Source organism: Ambystoma mexicanum, chromosome 3q (genome assembly GCF_040938575.1).
Source record: "Ambystoma mexicanum isolate Mex_15411 chromosome 3q, UKY_AmexF1_1, whole genome shotgun sequence".
In the NCBI taxonomy this organism is placed as follows: domain Eukaryota; kingdom Metazoa; phylum Chordata; class Amphibia; order Caudata; family Ambystomatidae; genus Ambystoma; species Ambystoma mexicanum.
In genome coordinates this window covers 372,114,056-372,129,465 of record NC_090926.1, presented here as the reverse complement: position 1 = coordinate 372,129,465, position 15,410 = coordinate 372,114,056, and positions in this window count along the sequence as shown.

Sequence of the window (15,410 nt, the reverse complement as noted above, 5' to 3'; positions counted from 1 at the left end):
GTGCAGTCTGGCCAAAGTATAGGCCAGAATGCTCTCGGGTGTCTGTCAATTTCTGTCAACAAGCCGTGTCTTTGGTATGGAGCGCTGCGCAGTAGGACAGAGGACTGGTTGCCATGCCTACGGTAGGGTGCGGAACGTGTTTAGCTGGAGGGCTGAATGTACCACGCAAGTCCCATACAGTGGGTCGATCTATCCATGGCAATGAGTGCGCGTAGGGGGCATCAGCGTGCGAATTTGAGTTAAGAAAACTAAAGAAAAATGTTTTTTAAGAAGTACTTTTTATTCATACCTTTTTATTGAGAGACTTTATACGCAGTCTTCTGATGGCATTAACCACCTTGATGCATGTGCATCATGGAACTGATATCGTGCTTTTAAGTGGAAGTAACACTGCAAGAATCATGATGCAAAGACAAACACTGGGTCACAGAGGCGTCACAAACCTGACAGGATAGACTGAGTGACTGAGTGACTGAGTTTTGGCCAGGCAACACTTCATCATTAAGCTCGTGTGTCTTGGAGGGCCTTGAATAATGCCCCGATGGGCCGCATGCTGTGCAGCACTGGCCTATTGGAAGAGCAGCAGTTCCTATTGAGAGGCCTGCAGCGGGACACTGGTCTCAGGCTGCAGAACAGTGCCATGGATGACCTTGTTGGGAATGGGCTACTGTAGGATAACCAGATGTCCATGATGTCCCGTGGGGGACAGGTAATATGCAGCAAGGTGCAATGGGCGGTGGTTTGCGGAGGCCATTTTGTAGACTTCCGCGCAGCAGCACATTCGGATTGATGTGCAATTGCGACAGACTAAACGGCTGTGAGACTCATGGCAAAACATGGCCCTGTTAAAAGCGGTCCCACATTCATTCACTGCTATTTTATTTATTTAAAAATTTTTTATTTATGTTGTCATACAAATGAGTAAAAATCCCTTTCTATATCTATGTGCTGCTAGTTTTGTAAGCAGGGCACCCTAACCATAGCTTTCACCCCAGACTAGGAAGAACAACCCTAGCATCAGCCTGAGGCCCTGCAAGCAGCATTTGGAAAACACTCCACTGGCCTTAAGGCGACATGCAACGCTGTACCAAATACTCATCCAAACAAATACATACTTCTGCATTTGAGTTCCTAAAGCAAACACATGTGTCCAGTTGCACTCCTATAACTTGCCGTTCCCAGTCATATTCTCATAACGCACAAATATAGAACCGTGCAGTGCAATCTCTATACCACACACTCCCAGCCCACGCACAGAAGCCTCTGCGCACAGAACGTCTATAACATGCATCCCCCTGGGTGGTAATACACTCCTATACAGACAGGTACAGTGTCACTTATGCAACATACCTAGCCCTATGTGCAGTTACCGTTTTGCAGGGAGATCGTGTTGTACTCATCTTCGGTGCTTGTCCCCACCATTCACACAGATGCCCCCCTCCCCCACGCTGTGCTGTTACTCTAGGTTACCCCGGTGCTTACTGGTTACGTTGTTTTCGGCAGCAGTGTTCAGCTTGTGTAAGGTCGTGTTATGCTGAGCTGCGAGAGAACAAATACATCATAGGGTTGCCTTGCTAGTCCACAGTGGGCTATGTTGTTTTGTTATGCTATGTGCAACTTGCTTTCCACGTTTCTAGGCGCTACCTATGAGGTTCTGACAGAAGACAGTTAGCAGGGCTAAAGCCCACCTGAGTTCCTTCATGTGCCCACTGCCTTATTTGCTTCCGACTTCCTCTCCAATGCCCTTTACCTTCGTGAAATGCTACCCTGGATATCGGTTAAGCAGCGTAGTGCTTCCGCCTGTCCCAATAGGGTGGACAGGGAGCCATTTAACATAACTGTGTTATGGAACGGATTCGATTACAAACACCCATTAGCTCCCTCACTCATAACAGACCAAATACATTGCACAAAGGCTTCATTGTCTTATGCTTAACGTCTCTGATGAGCCTTGTTAGCTACCCACATTTAACTATACACTCACTTCCTTTTTATACATTTCAGTTGGTCCGGGTCTCGCGAGAAGACCAATGCTGAGTTCGACACACAATAAGGAACACCTTTACACTGCCGCAATGAAGCGTCAGAGTGCTCAGGTCACACCAGGAAGCCATGCAGAGACAGACCTCTGCGGGGGGCGAAGGCGAACTGGCAAGAATCAGGGCCCTGGACAGACCGGCTGCATTGGGATAGTTCTGGGGGATCTTTAACGCGCTGGACCTGGGAGTACACACATGTTTGGTTTCTTCTTCTCTTCCCTTTTAATCCTTCTCTTTTTTCTTTCTTTTTCAGTATTATCTAGGGTCTGTAAGCAGTGGGCCTAGCTGGCCTAACCACGCGTTCTCTAATCGTCTCCCATGGCTTCCAAGGGGCCATGCCAAGGCTGTGCCCCTGACAGAGACTGGCTTGGGTAGCTTCCAAACCGGGCCTACCTATGCTGTGTGAGCAAGGTGAGGGGCTGCAAGGGGGCCTGGGTACTCCTAAATGTGAGAACCCCTTCTGATAATTGTTCCCTGTCCTGGAATGTTTAGCTATGTCTCATTATTATTATTAGCGTATTTATTGAGCGTGGACCTGGCTTCAGTAAGCAACAATGTGCTTTACAAGTCATAGGGGTAAAAGGGCGGAAAGCTAATAAATGGCGAGGGGGAGGGCAGGCAATTTGACAAGCAACTACGGGCTGAAACATGGGAAGCAGTGTGACCAATCAACTTCCCGAGCACAAGTGGTCCAGAAATGAATGTCGGTCTCAAAACCAACAATCAGTCCCCCACCTGTAATACACCAGAAGGGATTCAAACATATTGGAAACACAAGCAAATTATAAACCTCCTTGTCCAGTTTTGGTAACGTGAACAGCAGGCTTATCTCTGAAATGTTGTGGCTCGTTGGTTAGTTGCAACACAGCGACAATACAATTATCACCCAGTGATAAAAGGGTTGTATACAAATATCTACTTTATTATTATCACAGCAGACAGTACTAGCAATACTACGAAATACAACCCATCCTGTAAAGGAATGCAGAGGACAGACAGTTTCAATGAAGGAAAAGGGATGCACTCTGGATAAAGCTGCACCAAGGGAGCATTGGGTCTTAAAATGTCTCTAGGCCTTCGGAGAAGGACTAGGGGGACAGAGCCAAAATGTACCTTGTGCTGTAGGTGTTCTTGGTGCGTGACAATGTTGAGTCGGTTTCTGGGTGCTTTGCAGCTTCTGAGACAGAGTTCAAGATCAAATACAGCTGCGGGTATCAGGCGGCAAGACGGTTTGGTGAAAGAAGCTGAACAAACGGATGCATGCTGGTTTACACAGTGGCACAGGGTCAGGAATCATTTTAGTGCTGGTCGACAGTTCTGAAGCACTGGTAGAGACGTCTTGGATGTCTTTAAGTGACTGCGGCTTGACTACGATCAGCATTGCAGTCGGTTTGAGCTTGTGGAACTCCACTGGCTTGATAATGTCCTTTAAAGCGGACGTCAGTAGATGTTTGTTGAGGCACTCCTCCCATCTTCTTCACTGGGCTCGTCTTGTCCTTTAAGGAGGATGGCCCAAAGCTGAGGAGTGTGTTGCTGGCAGCTGCCTTGTCCTTGGTTTCATGTTCAGAGACTCTCTGGCACATCCCACCTAGGAAGCTTGCTGCAGAGCCCAGCAGGGCACGCTATGTGCTGGCTGGGTACCGGTTCTGAAGCTGCTGGAGTTGGTAACTCCCTCTGTTCCATGGGAGATGTTTAGGGGAAGAATCTTGCATCCCTCTTGGAGCTTCTGGCCCTCCTTCACTGACGGAAGATGTAAGGCAGACTGTATCTTTAGCCAGGGTTCAATAATGAGTTCTTCTTGCTACTCCTTGAAAGGTCTTCAGATGATCTTCTAAAACAATGGCACATCCCTCTCTTGAAGCCAAATGGACCACATATATTGGTGAAGGCTAAGCCTACCTTAATGAACCAATCCTGGCCCTCACCCAACAATCTCCTCTATGTGTGAGGTTATAACCAGAGTGCTTTGCAACAGAAATGGTAAAGGGGTGAAAACATGTAATAATAAGTCCCACCCATCTTCCTGTCTGTTGTGGATCAAAGGCTCTCTCAAGTTAATGGAGCTCTCTGTGGTTCCTGATTAAAGCAGCAAGTCTCACTTGAAGCTGCGGTGAGACCAGACAATCTGGCCCCTGCAAATCACATTCTTGTACCTCATGAATGGGGTACTTCTGCGGGGAGGACTACTGTAAAAACGCAGTCCCAGGCTTGATAGTTCACTATCAATCGATAATGAGGGGCCCAAAACTGTTGTGAAAGATAAAAAGGGGGTTCCTCTTGTGTTGAACTATTGTGCCCCATTGCGATCATCAAGACTTGGGGGTGACAACCAATGCTACATTGTTTTTCGTTACAATGTATTATTAAGTTAATTAATTGCTTGATATATTGCGATGTTCTTTGATTGCCTGATGGCCGAATACAGTTATTTGATGATACTGGGGATGGGAGCTGGCTTTAGGTTGACACAGTTGTATATGAAAGGTTGTTGGAGTTTCCTGTCTCTTTTGTTAACTTCTATAGCCAGTACATTCCACTTGTATGATAATCACGGCCACCAGCTACATGGCCCAACAAAAGGACATGGAGGATCTATAGAGCCTTTATTAGTTAATCTGGCTGGCCATGGCAGGTGGAAGGTTTGGTTGTCCCCCTTCTGGAGATGCATCACATACTTCTGTCATATCCCAGCTAAATATGACAGGGGGACTGTGCATGTAGGCTGTGTCCACCTAGAGTACTATGCGTATGTCATAAAGTCAGCATAGGAAAATGTTTCAGATTAGCCCCACACATTTTCCAGAGGTTGATCTACTATCATTACATTTTATTTAAAATTTAAAAACAGTCCAGGCGAGCGCACACCCACCGGGCAGATGGTCGAATTCCTCACATGCCCCCCAGCCTCAACATGTGAAGCACCACCCTACTGAGGGTCTGGTTCATCATCTAGGCAAAAATACCAGCTGATGCCACCTGCATTTCCATGCCGGGAGCCTGGCTTGTGCTGGATGTCTATATCTAAACCCTTTAGGGATATGGCTCAACGCAAAAGCTCAGGGTTCTCCCCTTGCATGGGTATTAACCATCGAAGAGGCTGGTGGTCTGTTTGGAAAGTAAAGTATGACCCAAAGATGTAGGGTTCCAGCTTCTTTACTGCCCACACAACTGCATAAGTCTCTTTTTCAATGGCGGCCCAGCTCCTTTCCCTATTTGTCAATTGCCTGCTAATGTAGGCGACATGTTGCTCTACCCCTTGAGAGATCAGCTGTGCTAACACTGCTCCAATCCCAAAATCAAAGGCGTCTCTCTGAATAATGAACTGACCATAGTCTGGCACTTTCAGAACTGGGGCCTTACACAATCCATCCTTTAAACTGTGAATGGAGGTATGACAGGCAGGGGTCCAAGATACCTTCTTTGGCATTTTCTTGGAAGTTACATCATACATTGGCATGGAAATGGTCCCATAACCCTTGATGAATGACCAGTAGCACCCAGTGAGACCTAGAAACCTATGTCTGTGTGATGGGGGTGTTCCAATCCTTCACAGCCCGTACCTTCGCTTTGAGAGGTTGTTTCTTACCTCCACCAACTAGGTGTTCTAGCAGAGTCACTGGCCCCTGTGCCCCTGGTACTTTGTGTCCTTGATAGTCAGACCTGCATTCTGCAGCTCCTGAAGCACTTGTTTCACGTGGGATAAGTGATCTTTCCAGGTGTGGTTGAACACAGCAATGTTGTATATATAAGTGAAACTAGGGTATTCCAGTCCAGACAAAACCTGGTTAATCATCCTCCGAAAAGTGGCAGGGGAATTCTTCAATACCAAGGGCATCACCGTGAACTGATAATGTCCTTCTGGCGTTCAGAATGCTGACCTCTCTCTCACTGCGTCTGTCAAGCCGACATGCCAGTACCCTGTCATGAGGTAAAAGGTAGTCATGTTCTTGGCCTCGGCAAGCTTTTCAATGAGCTCATCTGCCCAAGGAATGGGGTGCACATCTGTCTTCATGACAGAATTGAGCCCCCGTAGTCCACACAAAATAGGACATCAGTCTTCGCACCACTGGTCTTTTTAGGGACCAGTACCACTGGGCTACCCCAGGGGCAGTGGGATGGCTCTATCACTCCTAGGGTCAGCATCTTGGAACCTTCCTCCTTGATGGTGGCCCTGACCTTATCAGACATCTGTTGAATCCTGCTCTTCTCTGCCTTACTGTCTCCAGTGTCCACATCATGGGTGTACCAATCTGTGAACTGGAGTCAGTGAAAACAGACCAGCAAACTGCCCCAGTGAACGGTGACAGTCTGTCAGTTGCTGTTCTGAAAGGTTTGTTGCAAGGTTGACACCTTCAACTGACCCATCTCTGGCTTCAGTCTGCAAGGGTAATGGGAGGGGAGTGGTCTCCCCCTTAGTCTCTCCATCTGTCACTAATGCTCTGGCCAAGCCATAATGGGGTTTCAGCCGGTTAACGTGAAAGACCCTGCACATCTGTTTAGATCCTTTCACGTCAGTGAGATAATTGACCTCACTGACTTTTTCCAGTCCACTTGTCCTGAAGGGAACTTGGTTTGACAGGCTCCATAATCCACACCCACTGGCCTGGAGAATAGACTGTCACTGTGACCTTCTGGTCTTGCCAGTGCTTCATCAGCTCCTGACTGGTTTTTAGGTTCTTTGTCGACTGTTCCATGTACTTTGCCATTTTATACTGAAGGCCAAGTATGTAGTCCACCACATCTCGTGTAGGGGATTAGGGGCTGCCCTCCCATCTCGTTTTCACTAGACTAAAGGGACTTCGTACAGGGTGTAAAAACAGAAGTTCAATGGGGCTAAACCCTACTCCATTCTGTGGACCTCCCTTTAGGTGAACAGTAGGGATGGCAGGATAATAAATTTAAGACAAAAATCATATGGCGGTCACTGGATATTACACTTTGAACTCTATAGATGATTTTCTTGGAGGGAGCTAAGGAGTCCCTGGGTCTTAGCTCTCTGGTAAAATTGCACTTTTGTGTGGCCTTGGGCTTAAGCCATTTGCTGAATGACCAGACGTGCACCCTGCAAGAGTAACTACATTGTATTATAAATGAATTAGCAATTATTCAAAAACAGGTACCTAGCTCAACCAGATAATTGCCCCTCAGCCATACGTTTAATGTATATCAGCGTTGAGCTTCAACATTAATTAACATGGCAGAATACCTGTCATGTAGAAAAAATGACATCAAGGCCTTATTCTCCCCCAGAGGGAGTGCCACAAATGCATTTAGGAGCACGAGCAATGCAATGGAAACATTAAGATAGAAATGCTTTTGTCTAGAAAGATTATCCAAAAAAGAGATTAACACATTTTGGGAATTAACAACTATGAAGGAATATATAGAGCATACAAAATACCCAGGGGTTAAAGGATACTTATCTTTCCGTATTTTAACAATCCGGAAGACTCTGATCTGGCGAGTAGTGGGAATCAAATTTAAACCAAGGCTCCAAGGTTATGATGGAGATGTTAATTGAACACGGGAATAGAGAGCATAAAAGAGTGGTGTAATCTATAGAAACCCTGAAAACAGAAATTGAACAAAGGAAGGCAGCACCTAACACAATAGAAAAGAATTATAAGAAGATGTAAAACATTTTGAAATGTCACCAAGATGAAGTCAAGTTGAGAAAATTGAGAAAGTTCTTTAGGGACTATAGGGACTATCGAGAGGACAGCGTTTACACTTTTCAGGACAAATATGATGAGGACCTTTGGACAAGGTCCAGTGAGAGTACACCGCAGTCATCCCCCGGGAGCTCCGATGTTGAGAGCAAACCGGAAATGGGGGGGTCGGGGAGGGGCAGGCTCAGATGCTAGTAACTAAAGTCATAACAAGAAAAAAACTTTTCCAGAACAAGTCAGCAGAATAAAAAAGGGGAATTTCAAGTTACAAACCAAACATGTCGGATTTTGAGATCCACCGGTAACAGATACTACAACCAGTAGAGCAAGGAGAGGGACCAGAGGAGGGGAAGGAAGAAAGAGGAGGAAAGAAACAGACCCCAGCAAAAGGATCAAAAGGTCTTGGACCCAGAAAGAACAGAGATCGAGACATTGAATGGTTTGGTGCTGAATTCATCCAAGAAAGTATTAACAGACTCCGAAATATCAATACTTAAGGGATGTATTTTTCCCCCACAGCAGAAAACAATTGGATAGACATACAAATTGACCTCTTTGAATTTGCAAGGACTCTTAAATGAAAGAAATACTTCTATACTAAACACCTTAGGGAAACTAGAGAATGTGCCACATTGACAGACAGTGAAATGACTGTGCTGGATATTAGCAACACCAGAGTGCTAATATCATTGGAGGAACAAGACAACCTAGATGAAATAGATATTTTGAAAGAGCTGAACATGGATCTGAAACATTTAACTGAAAGTTAACTTAAAGACAAGTCCAAATTTACATCTGTTCTAGGACCGGAAAATGTTATTGACCTTTTTCAGAAGGCTGTCACAAATCACATTCACAATATGATCGACAACCGCACCAAAGGGAAGAGATTTGATATCTTAACACCTATTGAGAGAAAAGCTTTAGACACATTGAGTAGAGACAAATCTATTGTAGTGAAACAAGCTGACAACGGGGGCAATATTGTTGTCATACATAGACAGGATTATATTGCTATGGCAGAGGAACACGTACAAGAAACAGGGTGTTACAAGAAATTAAAAAACAATCCCAGCAAGGAAATTAGTTTACAAGCAAAAAATGGGTTGCTAAATGGGGACGAACAGGCCTACTCACAGACGATGAGAGGATGTTCTTAATAACTAACTAAATTTCCCAGGTTACCAACCATCTACTTTCTACCTAAGGTCCATAAACAATTTGAACATTTGCCTGAAGAGAAACCTATAGTTAGTTAGGGGTCACCGAAAATGTTTTGATATATAAAGACAACATTTTACATGCAGAAGTTTTGAAGCTTCCCTCCTATCTGGGTCTTATCATGCATTTGTTACAACTAATAGAACCATTTGAATGGAGTGACAAATTCAGACTTGTTACAGTTGAAGTAAATGTGTTTTACATGTCGAATAGGCACAGCATGGCTTTAGAAACCATTTATTATGTGTATGGGAAGAGGTGTATGCATATATGCATATGATCATGCTAAAGGAAATGCAAAATTATACTTTGACAAACAATGTGTTTCTCTTTAATAATACCATTTAAAGATAAACCAGAGGAGTGGTGATGGGTGCTAATTATGCCACATCCCTAGCCAACCTCTTTATGGGCTACTACGAGGATAGAGCTGTCCAGGTTGAGATGGGTACTCAGCACGCATTAAACTAGGGTAAGATACATAGATGATGTGTTTATGGTCTGGGATGCTAATGAGGGAGTTTTGCATGAACTTGTAGGGTATTTGAAAGAAAACAATTTTGGAATTTCTTTTACTTGTAAGAATGATTGTCATGAGATTGATTTTTTGGGATGTACACCTTTATGTAAGATATCAAAAAATGTTGACCAAGACATTTAGGAAAACCACAGAAGCCAACTCTGTTTTAGCTGCCACATTCTGCCACAAGTCTAGCATTATTAAGAATATTCCCACAGGGGAATTTACTAGGGCTAGGAGGAATCGCACCACGGTCAGCGATTACCACGCGGAAAGTGAAGTGATCAAGAAAAGATTTTTAAAAACGGGTGTACAAGAATGAGATTGTGCATCAGGCTAGTAGAAGACGATTGGCAACACATAGAACTGATTTATTGAAGCCCAAAAAAAGGGAAGGGTGAAACATCCAACAAGATGTGAGAATGATCACTCGTTACTCTACTGAAAGTCATTTATTATACAAAATATTTAAGAGACACTGTCAAATCTAGACATTAGATGAAGATCTGCGACATTAGATACAGCAGGGCCTTCATTTTGTTTACACTAGAGCACCAACATTGAAAATGACTATGAGTCTATCATATTTGAGACCAATGAGCACCCATTGGGCTTGGTTGGATAAAGACTTAATCGGTTTTTAGAAGTGTGGCACGTGCAACATGTGCGTATATGCGAAAGAAACCAAAGCGCTTGTAATTAATATTGAAAAACTATATCATTAAGGATTTCATTAACTGCAGATCGAAATTCATTGTTTATGGACTCATCTGTATATGTGGTAATACGTATATTGGAAGTACCATTCTGAAGCTACGTATACATATTAGAGAACATTTAAGCTCTTTGGGACACAGTGAGCCGAGGTTCCCATTTCCAACACAATCGCAAGAAAATCACCAGATGGGGATTAAAATGGATATATGATTTGTGGGACTGAAACACGTATCATGTAAGGTGACAGGAGACAGAGAGAAGATCCATCGGCAGGTGGAAGCAAGATGATCTGCCAATACCGCACTATCCAAATGGGCCTTAACTCTGATCATGAAATGGGATTTTTTCGGTGATAGTACCGGTCTCTAGAGTGGTGTATTATGTTTAGAACTGACCATGTATATAAAGTTGATGTGTCTTATTTTTATTGCGGTTTGGTTTGCATGAAATCTTTCACAATTTAATAAAACATTTATCTTAAAATGTACAAACAACTATTACAAAAGAAAAGAAACAGTTTAGACATCACTGAACAACATTTTTTGTCACGAAAAAATGGATGAATCGATAACACATTAAATTAGTTTGATAAAAGGGAAAACAAATCAAATTATTTGTTTTGAAGCTCAAAGACCTCACAGAGAAAATGATAAAGGGCTACTATCAGTGAAACATTATCACCCCACATCTATCGTTCCCAAAATAGATCCCTAGACGACTGAAGGTCAGATGGGGTAATGCCCTTAAAGTGCTGAGTTCTGACGGAATAGATGTGGCTTTGGGTGTTTAGTCCCGGGAATGGAGCATGTAACACAATAACTATGAATCACCAATTCAAGATTAATTGCAGTTGAGCCTTTAGAATAGTGCCAATCCAGTACCACATTGTTCCGATTTGAGTGTGGGAGCACAGTTTTGTAAGGACGGTGGGCCAATACCTTTAGTCAAAGTTGAGATGGGTATTAATACACAGGAACCTAATAAGGAATGAGCCCCTTTGCCAAGCAGTGGGTCACTCATGTGAATAGCCTGGTCAAACGTGAAGGTGAGTATCTAACACCATTAATACAATAAGAACCACCAAAGCTCGAGATAAGAGTTACTGCATCACCTAGGCAAAAAAGTGGTTGTCAGAATAATGCAAGTTAGTCACCCTCAAAAAACAGATTACTTTTATTGTGTTTTTAGGGATACATAGAGGAGGTAATGAAGACCCACTGAGATTCGGGAGACCTAATTCAGTTGAATCAATAGATTTTGACAATATGATGGATATGATAATTCAATAAACTAATATGATATAGAATTTAGTGGGAGGTATTTTTGCATGGAACACACCTGATTGGTGAATCATTTCTTGGTGCTTATCATTGAATTTCTAACTAGGGGCAACATTTTTAATGAGTGCTACTAATCAGCATTGAATATTCCAACTTGGCAATATGAATGGAATGTTTTAATAACAATTATTAGACAAAAACAATGACACAGCTATTATGGCGCAGAAGGTCGGTTTTCAGCCATACCGTTCTTATGATATGCTAATAAGCATGATGTCACACGTGCAACGTGTGCCATTATGTACCTTAAAATAACATTACAAAATGGTGGCAGTTGCCGAAATGCCACAGGAATAACCCGGTTTATCCACCAGGGCCCTGTGTTTTGAAACGCACACAGTTGATGTTCGTATACCACATGTGAGATCTCTAAAATTTAAAATGTGGCATTATGAATTGCCAGCTACTTATGGGAGTATTTTTGAGAAGATATGGGACAAGAAGTTGAATGGAAGAATTGGGGAGATTAAATTATATGATCATGAAATTATATAAGTATGCTGACATAAGGATGGATTGGTACTGGTAGTATGCTGGATGAGCATGAAGGATAATCTATGCATGATCCAATCTCTAATGCCCTTGTACTTTATAACTGGGAGTTGGTGACATACTGTGATGCTGGAAATGCATCGGAGGGACAGGGCCTCCATATTCTTGTCCTTTACTGCTTTCTATTGTGTGTTCTGTCGTGTTTTCCACGCAGGAGTTTATGTGGGACTCCTGGGGGGTAGCTCTCTCTTTTGGTTTGGTGTACAGACCCATGGGATACCCTTATGGGACCCATGGGTGGGGGTACAACCCTGTGCCCTTAGTGTATGTTTTTGGGCACCTGTGTGTGGCCCACAGAGCAGGGTACGGGCTGGTGGCAGCTCCGTGCTGAATTGACTGGTGCCCTGAGCGTCCTCCATTTTGGGATGCCCAGGCCCTGTCATTGGAATCTGTAGATTCCTGATGGAGACAAGATGGCCCTGTGGCCTCTTGCCTTCCATCGCCTGTTACCTTGATCTTCCCGAAGTCCCTGGAAGCCCTGACTCTGTCCCTTCCCCCTGAATGGCTGTTGGGTGGAAGTTCCATATATGGTAGTGTGGGGACGTGCCGACCAGACTGGCTGGAGCCTTCTCAACAACCGTATGTTGTGGGTACACCTGTGGGCGGGACCTGGGTGAATGGAGTGTGTGACGAATCTGCACTTCTTGTTGTGGATGTCTGGTATCTGGTGTTTGACACAATGACTGAGACAGCCCTGCCCGAAACTGGAATGAATGCAGTGTGTAGTGTTGAATGGCATGGTACTTGTCCGAATCCACATTCTGTGTTGTGAGTGTCTGGATGGAGAAGAATGGCCTGAATGCACTGTGTGCCTGATTAGCTAACTGACTGCTGAATGACCTTCGAAGTGATTGGATGCCTGAGTGTGACCCAGCAGAATGAATGGGAGATCAACAGTATATCTGGGGACCTCTCACTGCTAGGAATCGTGTTCAGAAGCTGAAGTACAAACTACGAAGAGTAACTGGAGTGAAACTATAGCTTGACCTTGAAGCCCTGCTGGAAGAGAAGAATTGTCGTTGCTCTTCTTCACCAATCTAAAAGCTGCTGTGTCTCCAAGGACTGACCCAAATAGGACCTCGTAAGGCGCCCTCTTCACGAGCTACGAGGGACCATCGTGCACCAGCTAATCTTTGCCAAAGCTTCCTGGTAGACAGAGCTACGAAAGGCTGCCGACCGGAGACGGGACTGCCGCGGAATCCCAAAGAGAAGCACCCGGACTGTTGTCTGCCACTGTCGATGACTGCCGCCGCCGACCGGAGCCGCTGTGTTCCTGTTGCCTAAGAACTTTCAATTCACAGACATGCTCGTTCACACCGCCGCCTGCCTTATCCCGTCGGAGAAGGCCAGGCTGTCGACGCGCCGAGGATCATCTGCCGGTGGGTTTCCCGCCACCCACAGACCACAGAGATGCCGACGGCTCGATGCCCTTGCTGGGCCACAGTTCTTCAAACTCTTTGCGGTCCAGAACTATCGACATCGAGGTGCCCCGCACGCCTCTTCCTCTTCCCCATCGATGAGCACCGCTGGGAAAAAACCTGCCACTTCACCGCCGTAGTTCACCATGTTCTTTGCCGGACCTTCGACGACCCGTGACAACTGCCTTAAAGGGAGGGCACTCAAGAAGGGCCGTTGAGTCCCCGATGAGGAACGCTACAATGCCAGGTACTCTGGGGTTGCTGAACTATTGGGAAGACTCTTGTGAACAATATATGGACTGGGCTTGTGATATATCTTTATTCTACAGGTTGCCCAGGTGAGGGGATCTCCACACAGAACTGTATCTAGGTAAACAGGGCCAGTATTCTGCCAATTGTTCTAACCAACTGCTTTCCTCTTATATCTATTGTTGGTTTCCTTTATGAACTGATTTGTGTGACATTTAACCATACAGTTCATGCACTTTAAAGAGATCTAATAGTTGATGTGGTACCACGTAGAACTGTATATTTGCCATTATAGATAACCGAGTACAAAGTGAGTTATCGTGATATTGTACATAACCTTGGATATTAATTATATAAAGACTGTGGGCCTCATTAGGACTCCGGCACTAAACCATGGTTCTATTAGCACCATGGTCCATGCCGGAGTCCGCCATGGCGGAATGGGGAATTACCACCCCGTTCCGAGGTTGGTGGGGCGGTAATTCCCCATGCCGCCATGGCCTTTCCCCATTCCCATTTTTGCCCCATAGGGCTCAATGGGAATGGGGAAGGCGCTAATTACGGTACCGCAAATTGCGGTACCGTAATTAGCACCAAGGTCCCTTTGCGGGTCCCTACTTTAACGGCTGGTAAAACTAGCCGTTAAGGTCGGGTCCCGCAAAGGGACCTCGTAATTAGGCGCTAGGTGTTTAACGGCACCACAGCCTTTTACGGCACCGTTAAACACTTAGCGCCTGGGTCATAATGAGGCCCTGTGTTTTAACTAATACAGTGTGCAGACATTCCTTTGTGGGTGCTTGGGGACTACACTGTACTTAAGAACCAGCCAGCATCTCCTCCTGAGAAGCTAGGACTTGATTGCTCAACCACGTACCAATGATAGAGAATCTTGGCTGGGGTCCTCTGTGCCTCTCCTCTACCATATAGAGAGCAGAAGTACAGCCACCCCCCTCCGGTCTTTACAACTGGTGGCAGCAGCGGGATGCTTATGGTTTTAAGAATCAGTATATAACCGTGGCACTTACAAAATATCTGCACTTTGTTCAATTAAGGTTTAGTTGTGTACAAGATAACTGCATGGAATCTATTGCGAATGGTAAGTTGACTTGGATGAGCTTAGAGGCTCTCCAGAGTGCTTATGAAGCCAGACAGTTAGACTTTGTGGATAAGTCTAGGGCTTAGCTGATAGCTACCCTGGTGGACTACCAGACTGATGGTGAAACCCTTGAAGGGGTGGGTGTAACCAATGAGGACTCTGCCCTGGGGGTTGTCGCTGTAACGCTCACCTGGCTCCCACGTTGGCTCTGGTCTGGGTTGCTGTGGCCTCTTCAAGCGTGATGCGCAGAATTCGGACTACCGATTGAACAGGACCCCCAAATCTTGCTTGTCTGGCCCGTAGGAATATCCTTCTGCAGATGAGAAAGGGGATTAACTGTCTGCTGAATAGTGTGCTTGCTCCCCCCTTTTCCCCTTCGTTCTCCTCTGACTTCCTCCAAAACCCCCCGGTTTAAGCTCACCTTATGGTTTGGAAGGATGAACTCTCCATCCTGCTTCTGGTGCAGGGGCGCGCGTTCGTCCAGTTACTTCACTGGTTTTCAGAATGGCGCTGGCAAATCCACTTGACTTTTCTGAGCGATACACCGTAAGTATGAAGATGCAAAAGTTCAAGTGTCAGCCTCCTTTTA